This window comes from Pygocentrus nattereri, chromosome 5, assembly GCF_015220715.1.
Source record: "Pygocentrus nattereri isolate fPygNat1 chromosome 5, fPygNat1.pri, whole genome shotgun sequence".
NCBI classification, from domain to species: Eukaryota; Metazoa; Chordata; class Actinopteri; order Characiformes; family Serrasalmidae; genus Pygocentrus; species Pygocentrus nattereri.
This window is the reverse complement of record NC_051215.1, coordinates 35,773,200-35,783,998: the sequence shown is the minus strand read 5'-3', so window position 1 is coordinate 35,783,998 and position 10,799 is coordinate 35,773,200.

Below are 10,799 nucleotides of genomic sequence, written 5' to 3'. Positions count from 1 at the left end.
CTAACAAAGTATACAAAGCAAAATAAGGGCTACAGAATTGCAAAGTGCACCTATATGGTAAGTGGAGCCGATGAAATGGACAAAGAGTGTGGAAACAAGAGGTGGTTTTAATATTATGGCTGATCAGTGTACATATATCTGCTTACAGCAGCTTAGCCCTACCCGTTCATGATGAAGGAGCATTCCATAAGGAGTGTGCTGTTTTTGTGTAAATGCCAACACTTTCTATACAGTTATTAGCACCATAGCATACAAGCAAACAGGATGCTGTTTGCTCTGTCCTCAACGTCATCTGATTTAGGTAAAGTCTTCTTAACTTGCATCTTGGTCAAGCTCTAGTGATGTCACGCACTCTCTGTGGTCAGGATGCATCTCTGACAGAGAGCCTTTCTTGGCACGGACCTTTCATCTCCCTCTTAGTTCTGAGGGCCACAGGACAGGCAGTATATCATTTCAAAAAGAAACAGAAAAGCTTTCAAGTGAGCACGTCCCTTGAAATGTTACCCAGGCCGTAATTATAGCGCAGGGGAGCTGGGAGGCTTTGAGCTTTACTGCAGAGCACTGCGGTGGCCGGGTACTCTGGAGACTGAATGAAGAGACTGGGGAAAAGCACAGAAGAACATAAGGAAAAGGCACTGACGTCGCCACGATGAGCCTGCTGTGAAAACTATATACACAGAGCATGTGAATATAACGGTCAGAATGCACGCATCTGTGAATGAAATGAGTATAATGCAGGTTGGGTAGAGATCCATGCAGCTCACATGCTATGTCAGGCAGGTAGAAGACAGACTGACTAAACAGATTGTGTTCCAGAAACTCAAATACAAATACAGAAGGATTGAAAATGTGCTATTTACTGCTACATTTAGCCAAACAGTATCACAGACATAAGTACATTTGCTAGTCTTAAATATGTACAAAGTAAGGTTTAAAGATTCCACTCTTATTTGTGAGCAGTGGGTTAAATTAGTCATGCACAACTTCCATCCAAAAACCGTTTTAACATCTGTGTGTGGCCACCATACTGTTTTTCAGAGGATATTCCTCTTCCAGATTCCACGTGTCTGTCTTAGTCATTTTGGAGGAGGAGGAACACACAAAGTGAAACAAATACGTGTGATGTAGACGAGACAGAGAGATGGACAGAACAATCAAGTCAGATGTTTGCGCCATAACTATGAACTCTCTCATCTCTGTTTTTGACAACTTCCCAATTTAATCTAGATGCTGCAAAACCAAGTGCAATTCAGTAATTTTACATCATATACAGTAATTTGACCACACTAGAATGCAGATTATGGTTTACCTACAGCTACAGCTGCTGTTGCATCTGACATTGAACTACAGAGCATTCATTTCCATTTTATGGTAAATAAAACCACAGGATGTGCTCCAGATGGGTAGGCCGAGGATTATATATAACAAAAACAAAGATCCTGGCAAAGAAATCCAACTGGCTGAGTACAATATATCTTCACAACATTTAATAAATGTGCTGGGACTGGAACAGTGGACCTGACTGATCTTACTATACACAGGATGCTTTTGCTGTGGTTATGGCTTGAGCTTAGAGGAACTAAACAGAATTAGACAGGCTCTCTGACCTTCATAACTTAGCAAGCGAATATAGGAGCTTTAACCCTTACAAGTCAAGACATATTGCTTTTGTTTAGTCATGCTATTCATATGCAGTTATGAAATGACATATTCCAATTATGCCATAATTTACTTACACAATCAATTTACATTCAATTTACATTCTGAAACAAGACTAAATACCTTTAATAAATTTAAAAAATATTAAAGTATTTCCTCTTCTACAAACACATGTGGAATCAGTCAGAAGTTTAGGACCTACACTTTCAATATAATCTCTCCACTTGTATAAATTAGTTCCACATGATAAATAATTAACATGGGATTACATGCTTTTGGTATCACTTTTTGTTTTAAATTAAGAGATAATCCTGTCAGCATTTGCATGGTACATTTATTGTTTACATGGTTTTCGTACTTTAAAGTCACCAGAAAAAGGGCAGTTTTTCAAGGGCACTTTTTGAAGCATTTCTAGTCATAAGCAGTGCTAGTCTGTGTATGAAGGCAGGAACAAATGATAAAAATGTCCTTTGAGCCCAGAAAACGGATTGTGTGTTGAGGCAAAGACACTTCTGCTGTCAGATCTATAGAAGTGTGAAGACTGCAGAGGCACTCTGGGCCTCCTGCAGTGCAACAGGGCCAAACGCCTCCCATCATGATCCACAAATCACGATGCTGCTCAAGGACTTGAGAATCTATCATATATGCAGTATTGCTGTTTGCCTGAAGATAGAAAAGCTACAGAAAATAATGCATTAGAAAAATGTATTAAACAACCACTAATGCCAAACTGGTCTATTGGACAAAGCACTATTATAAGCATACAGCACAGAGGTTCAGAATAGACCAGACTGAAGAACTGACAAGGCCTGTCCATAAGGCACATACCTTTTGACCTCAGCAAGGCCTGTGGGGTGAAATTCCTGCCCAGGTTAGCATGGGGTCTCTCTGATGGAGGTCAGCACAGGTGTCTTTGCCACTAATCCACAGCTGTATTCATAAATCAGTGCTTGCAAAGCTTTACAGTGGCCAGGAGCTTCGCTGCTTCACTGCTGTAGATGTTTAGCTGCAAGGATCATCTGATGTAAAGTGTTACACAACAATATGCAAAAAACAAGTTTTTTCTCTCTGTCTCCCCCTATCTTAAATTACCCTCATCAGCAGACAACACTGAAAGACCCAAAATGTGATGTCTTATTATACATAAACTCATACCACTTTCATAAGAACATCTGAAAAGTCGTAGTTTTATAGGAGAAAAAAATATTTTAACTTCTCCAGGGTCTGTTTTGGTTTGTCTATCTGGATTTTCATAACCAAATCATAAGACAAATTATTCAGTAACTGCATGAAATAAATGTAAATTGCAAGTTTATTTATTTATTTTTGTAAAAGCTCCCCAAATTAACATAAAATGTATTTTATGATCATAAATCATGCAATATGCTTACAATTTACTGCTGAAAGTTAAAAAATGTAGACGCTCTTTGTATTATTCTATAAAGATCAGTTTTACAGAGCATATAACTGAAGAGACACCTGTTTATAGTTTATAACCCAGATTTGTGGAAAAATGAGTCGACATTCAGTAGAAAACAATTCTTGTATTATAAGGGTTTTAAATTACCTCACCATCTATTTGCCTGGAAAGAAGACAGCTACAGCTCTCATATGACAACCATCTTTTGAATGTTATGAAATGTGAAAGTTATTAAGAATATGATGAAGTGCGTTTTGCAACCACCAGTGGTCTCAAGGAGTTGAAAAGGTTAATGAAACAATATTTGATTCCAAATGCTCACACAATGCAAAGCACTGCTTTCAAAAAAAGAGAAGAAGATTAGGAGGTTTCTATATGACAGCAATGATAAGCAATGCATAGAAAGTGATACACCCTATATGAAAAGATTCAATAAAAATACTTACGGTACTGAGTACACATCAATGTTCATTAAATTAATTCCCACTCAAAACATTATTACATTAAGTTTTTGGCCTTTTTTCAGCAGCAGGAAAATGTGAAAAACATGTATTTAACAAAATGTTACACAGAAGCCTTATCAACTAATTACAGATGTATTTGTCAATATTTTTGAGGAATCTGCCAGGCTATTTTTCCACAACTCTGAAGTTCAGTCTTAGTAGTTGGTTGCATTTTCTGTTTCTCGCGATCCAAGTAATCCCAAACACATTTGGTGATGCGGAGGTCTGGACTCTGGAGTGGTCAGACCATTGTTGTGAGAACACCAGCAGCTTCTTTGTTTCAGCAAATGTTCTGGAAAGAAATCACACACGATGAAACACCTGTGGGTTCTTTTTAGATCAGAAGCAAGAGTGGAGCTTGATTTTCTCCTCTTTCTCAAAGGTGAAAGCTTTAAGTATTGTTTACCTGATGGCAGCAGAATTGTTGGTCTACCAGGTCTTGCACAGTTATTCTGAGTCCCATTTTCTCTATATTTGTATACTCCAGTTTTGGAATTTCCCATTCTTTTACTTATTATCCCTCAAACCTTCTCTTTCTTATAAAAGTGTATTATCTTATACCTAATCTTATACCTAATTGTCATAGAAGTAGCTCCTGACAAACAAGTAACTTGTATTGCTTGGAAATTAAATAAACAAAGGGTGGTATCTGACTTCTGCATAGGTCTTTGTGTTTTTTAAGTACAACACATAACCACGTGTCATGACCTTATCTGTTTGAAGACTATCCAAACAATCTAATGATTCAAATCAATCAGAGTGTATATTACATTCTGTTTCTTCTGTTTCTTCTGTTAATTTTCTTATATGGTAATGACACACCATTGTGTCCCACTTTGGGAAAGCTCTGTATTTACCTGGCATGCACAACAAAGCTGTGGTGAGAGCAGTTTCTCTGAAAATGCCCATCAGAGGAGGCATTGCACCCTACACTGCAGAGAAGTTTATGTAACATACCCTTTTTGGGGTAGCTGAGCGACAGGTGCATCATTTCCAGGCTTTTTCTCCTCCTCCGGCTGAATTAAAATGCCACAGCAGGCCTGCTTTGCACTCGTTCAGGGCCTTTAAAGGAATTGGTGTGATGCATACCTGATGGCCACAGCGGGGACTGCTGGAACCATCTTCCTGGAGCCCAGGTCAATGCATATATAAACACTTCCTCCCCTGGGGGTCAAGGATTTCTCTTGGATTACACGGCCAGCGAGTCACCCCCTCCATTCTCAGTGTGGCTCCTGAGGTCACTGAGACTAGTTTGAATGTGGCATGGGGGCGGCCATGTCTAAAAAAAGGGGGTAGAAACAGTAAGTGGAGCTTATGTCCTTGTCTTTTTGTGTGTGTGTAGGTAGGCCGTGGGGCCAGTGCTCTCATATTAGAATGTCCCCTGCTGGGTCAGGAACAATGACATCAGTGTTTATGGTGATATACACAGAACTGGCTAAGCTGGCGCTCAGCTTGAAACATCCACACATTGTGCTAAAAGAAGAGGTGGCAGAATCTAGGAATTAATAAACAACTAAGTAATACATGGTTAGTGGTTGGTTACAGAAGAATATACCATCACTACTGGAACAACATATCTACCATATATCTCAAAAATGGCAACTTTACATGAAAAGGAAAGAAACACCTTGTGATGTAAGTTAATATAATCATAATTTTATACCAGTGCAATTAAACCATTTCCACTTGTCATTAAATTTTCACATAATCTGAAAGGCAACCGGCCTTTTCAAATCATATTTTTACAAGTCCTGGTAAAAGGTTTTCATATGACAGTTTCCAATATATGGAATAAAGTCATAAATAACAAAAAGTCAAAAGTTTTATTTTCTTTCACTCATTTTTTGACCGTTTAGTTTTTCTCTTCAGCCTCTAACCATGTGACCTCCCTATTTTCTGAACTTCTTGTTGAAGATTGTTCAGGCTCCTGAACAGTTTCCAGCCTTTAATGTGGAGAGACACAAAACCTGCTCTGAGGTTATACGTAATACCTGATGCTAAAGCCTCTATATTTACCAAGTATTGTTTGGATCGGATACTAGACATGAGCTTCAAAGGGATGCACACATGAGAAGCCAGCGTGCCGCCATGCCTTTGAAATCTAACACTGTTATGTGATGTTGTTGGGGTGACTGTCCATCAAAAGTGCTCAGCCAATAAATAAAAGACCTAAATACCAGCATACGAACATGTTGAGAGACTTGTTAGTAAACCTGACATTATTTGTCTTCCACAGTCTCGCAATGTGAAACAAAATAAAATGGCAGCTGATTATGTTGGAGGTAAACAGTTATTAACGAAGGGCCTATTTGTTTTAATGGATGTGTTGTAAAAGACTACTCCAATGTTTGCTTTGCCCAGACATCACAAGTCAAAGATACCTCGTTTCTTATGTTAGAACCTTCATCAATTTTTATCTTATATCTGTTTCATTGCTGTACTATGCTCAAAGTCATAATGCTGGGGTAGGTAGAAAAGGTAAGCGTTAAAACAGATGCCATTGCTGGGAAAGGAGCTCCACTTCCAGAAACATCTGCATTTGTGAGGGCAATTCTATATGTCACTGCTCAATAACTTCACTTTTTTTCACCATGAACCCCCATTTCTGTGGCGAAAAGTCCCTTTGCCAGCCAATGGTAGTGTATCTCGCTGGATCCTCTGATTTATGGGCTAGACTCCTTTTCCAGATGCATGCAGCGCTGCAGCAGGAAGCAAGCCAGCTCCACAACCCAAAATCCTGCTCTGACACACGCCGAGTGACACACGTTCCTACAGGCTTAGAGCAAGCTCTAGGCCAAAAAGTCCAACTTTTCATGTTCTGCAACAGAGGTCCTAACTGAGCACTGGCAGGCTGAACTCTGTGATAATTTAGATGGATTATGAGCGTTAGAGCGCGTTTTCATGTCAAAGGCAGATGCGTCTACAAACATAAACACAGGTGGAACTGAATGAAAGATCTGTGGTAGGCCTGCAAGAATTTCATTGCAAAACAATTCACTCTGTTGATCACAGACCAGCTGTATTTGTGTTTGCTTAATTAACAAACATAAACCCCTGATGTATGAATTGCAACACATTTAGTGCTAAAGTTTAATAATAAGACTTGGTTGTAATTGTGAGGCAATGGAAAAGACATCCGTACAAATCTGTGAATGACGTATTTATGTCTAAGGAGTCAAGTTGTGATTTAACATGCTGTTTTTATTGAAGGGGGTAGGAACATTCCATGACTTTGTCCCAAGGTTATAAAACTGGAAACCCTTTTCCATGTTCACCCTTTCATTGCTAATTAGACTTTGTCATAGAGGACTCTAGATTTCAGAATTGTGCTGTCAACACAATTTCAGGCGTGTTAAAGCATCAGCATAAACAGCTTCAGGATCACTAGCCTTGTTAACAGGGAATGTGTCTTATGCATTTCACAATGTGCCAGTGATTTATCTCCCTGTAGTATAGATAGCATGGAAAGATACAGGAGTATTCTTCTAATGCAGAACAGCCAGTAGATGAAAGCCATTAGATGAAATTGACAAGCTACCAGTGAATAGGTATGGAATGGAAATATATCATATCCAGTCTCCCTCAGAATAGCAGGTTAGTCCTGCACAGGTCAGTGTGTCTCTACAATACCATAGAGGGGACTGTTTAGACCTAATGGATTGTTTTAGTCCGTATGTTATGTAAATTTCACATGAGGTAAAAAAGTACTATTGAATTTTCATCAGAGCCTGGAGAAATCCATAATATGCACTCTGTAACTTCAATATAGGTCTAGGTAGTTTAGACTTATTTTAATAATTTGCCTGTTTAGCTCATATTTGCCAGAAACTGGCAGTTTTGCTTGGACAGAATCGAAGGATGCTGTCAGACACAGCTAAATTTATGATTCTCTGGCTCAAGAGCTCTATGCATGAACCACGAGTGAGTGAATTTGAAAAACTCTGCCTGAAATTGTTGGAGAGCTGGGTAATCGTTATACTGATAAAAAAAAAAGACATGCATTCATGTTGATTTTCCTGCACAGATAGCCAGCAAAACCTCTGTGTGCTCATATTGGGAACTCATATAACATTCAACATGGGCTTTTCAGCATGACCGGTACATTCTTTTGTTGTAAATAAATATAAATCTGTATTTTCTTGCAAGTTACAGGAAATGTATTTGAATGCTTGCTGCTCATCCTACTCATTAGAGAAACTCCAGAGAACCTTTTGTTGAGCTGTTGAGTGGTTTGATGTGAGTGTTCCATTCTATAGAAGCAGAGTCAAAATTGTTGTGGCAATTGTTACAGAGTCAGAATTGCTCACAGTGGTGCTAATAGAGACACAGCATCTGTTTAATGCCACTTGAAGTTACCTTATAGTAAGTAATTACATGCGATGGTTACACATATGCTGAATGATGCCAGAGACATTGTTTTTATCATAGTTTTGAGGAAATATACAAGAGATAAAAGAAAGACATTATAAGGAATAGAACCCCACCACACCCCTCCCAAAATAAATAAATAAATAAATAAATAATAATACATATAAAAACTCAGCAGACACATGTAAGCACACTGGTTGTTTTGATTAATAAATAAAATGGCTACATTTGCGCTGAAGACATCGTGACCTCTGATTTTTATCACCACTGTTGTAAAGAAATCAGAGATGTTTCTCTACAATTAACCATTTCACTTCTGTATGAAATGGTTCACTCACTCTGTATGACTTTATTTACATCTCATTTCTTGAATTATGCAGAAATTTAGAAAATTCCACTTCAATTCCTACTTTAATCACTATAGGAGTTTATGTTTGTGGGTGTGTGCATGAGTAAACGTGTGTCAGTGCTCTTTCGTTTTGTGTATTACTTGGCCCAATACATTTAAAGAGCAGGATCAGTTCACTGTCACTCTGTCACAGAGTGAGTCCTATAGATTAGTTTGAATGCAACAAAGTTCAAAAGCAGTTGATCATCAAAATATCTTAGCCTTTCATTCTGAAGTGAAGTTGGTGTTGAAAGAGAACATGGAGTAAAATAAAAAGCAGTTGAGAACTCTTTATTTTTAGTAAGGCCATGTTCTCTGTGGGTGTTTGTGTCCCAGACCACCATCTTCAACAGGAACAGGAAATACTGCAGAAGTCTAGAAGTTGATGCACTGCCAACTTTAAATGCCATCTCTAAAAATACCCGCCAGGAATTCAGGGCTTGGCAAAGGGGCAAGGTCGGTGGCCTGGGCCTTGTCGCCACTATGATGGCCTATTTTGACACTGTCTGAGTGTAATCCAACCCCATCTCTCTCGGCCTCTTTCGCTACCTCTGCCTAACCCCCTCTGCTGCTCTCTGACTCTCTTGAGTTGCCTTGTGCTCAGCCAGGGCTTACAGGGGGAGGTTTTGAACAGACGGGGACTCTCTGCAAACAGTCCTCTGGGATAGCCACTTGCTTTTTGGTCTTGGAGAACATGAAAATATGTCACCCATCTGTCTGCCACTTGAAGCCTAAAAATACCTGGCCAAGGTGTCCACGCTGAGGCTGCATGATGGGGCTGGTTTTGCAATGATGTTTTATCATGACTCTGGCAGAACAGTATGTACCCCAAAGATGACCCCTCCTAAACAACATTCATGTTGAATTAGGTGACTGAGGCTTAAATATTCACACCCTTATAGGTTTCTATAATAAAGCCATTTGCATGGTCAAATGGTTCTTCTTTATGGTGGAAAACCAGTTGTTTATGGTTCTTTAAAGAACCTTTTAAAACTATTCTATACAGCACCAAAAATGACTGTTTTTCAAAACTTTATAGAACCCTTTTTGCTTTACATTCCTTGCCAACAATTTTGGAATATCATCATTCAGAACAGAGCATGGATAATGATTACTTTAGTAACTGAGTGATATACTTAGATAATTAATCGAGAAACCAGAGTTTTAAAAAAGGCAAAGCAATAGAAATTGACTTAACAATAACAAACCTAACAGTAACAACCCATGTAGACGTTACTGGAAAAAGACAAACAAGAAAAGTTCAAATGAACTTGTATAGTGAAAACACTATACAGGAAAAAAAGCATATAAACTGTTGTGTAAATCAGTCTCTGTTTCTTCTCCACGACCAATAGAAGAATTTAAAATATACAACACTACTATGCAAACTGTCATTGCCATTTTACTGTTTAAATAACTTTTATTTGCATATAATGTTATGCATTTTTAAGTTGGTTTAATTGTCTAATTTTAACAGCCTAACATAAATGTCTTCAGAATATGAACACAAAGCTCTGTCAGTATGATGGATGGTTCAAAAAACAGTATGTCTGTGGTACAACACATTTCCAGGGAACTCGGATTAGATTCACCACTCGCTCCTTCACATCATTTTGATTTAATATATTGATGAACTGTCTCAGAGTCATGTATTTATGTGAAACAAAATACAAAAACCTAAAACACCACCAAAACTCATTAAATACTCTACAGAAAGAAAATAGATGCAGGAGATCTAAGAAACAAACAGTAATGACCTCCAGCTGCCTTTCCACCGTGCCAGCTGAGTGCGGTTTTGGGGCTCTTGCAAACAACTCGAGCCCACTGACTGTGCTGCAGGGCTGAATCACCTAAAACTGAAGAGTAAAATGGGATCACAGCTTAATCTTAATCAAAGTACTATAACCACACATATGAAGGTAATGCACTGGTTTACTCAGCAAAAACATTTTTTGATAGGTTTGCCAGCTTTTCTCTTAGCGTGATGGACACAGTGAACTAATTTATATGTGACTCTTGCAATATCAGAAGAGGAAATGCAAGATCAGAAAAAAAGCAGATAACACTTGTGCATCATGGTCCCACTAAGACACATAGTTAGCCTAGAAACAAGAATATCTGTTCAGTCTTTTTAATGCATTTCAGGAACATCAAAAAGCCCAGGCTTTTATCAAGTGGCAGACAGTATAAACTTCTGTCTGGTGCGTAAAAACAAAGGACAGAATTATTCCAACTTTCTAAACATTGTTTCCCTATTGTCAAGCTTTTTCAGTTGTGGTTTTTGAATAGTACAACTGGGCATAACATCACTTCATAGAATATTAATTAATTAATCATTTACATAATAGCTCAATTTTGTCAGAGAGCGGGATGGTTGCTGAAAAGTACATAGCTTATGTTCTTTCTTCTTCTTTTGGCTGCTCCCTTTAGGGGTCGCCACAGCGGATCATCTGCCTCCATC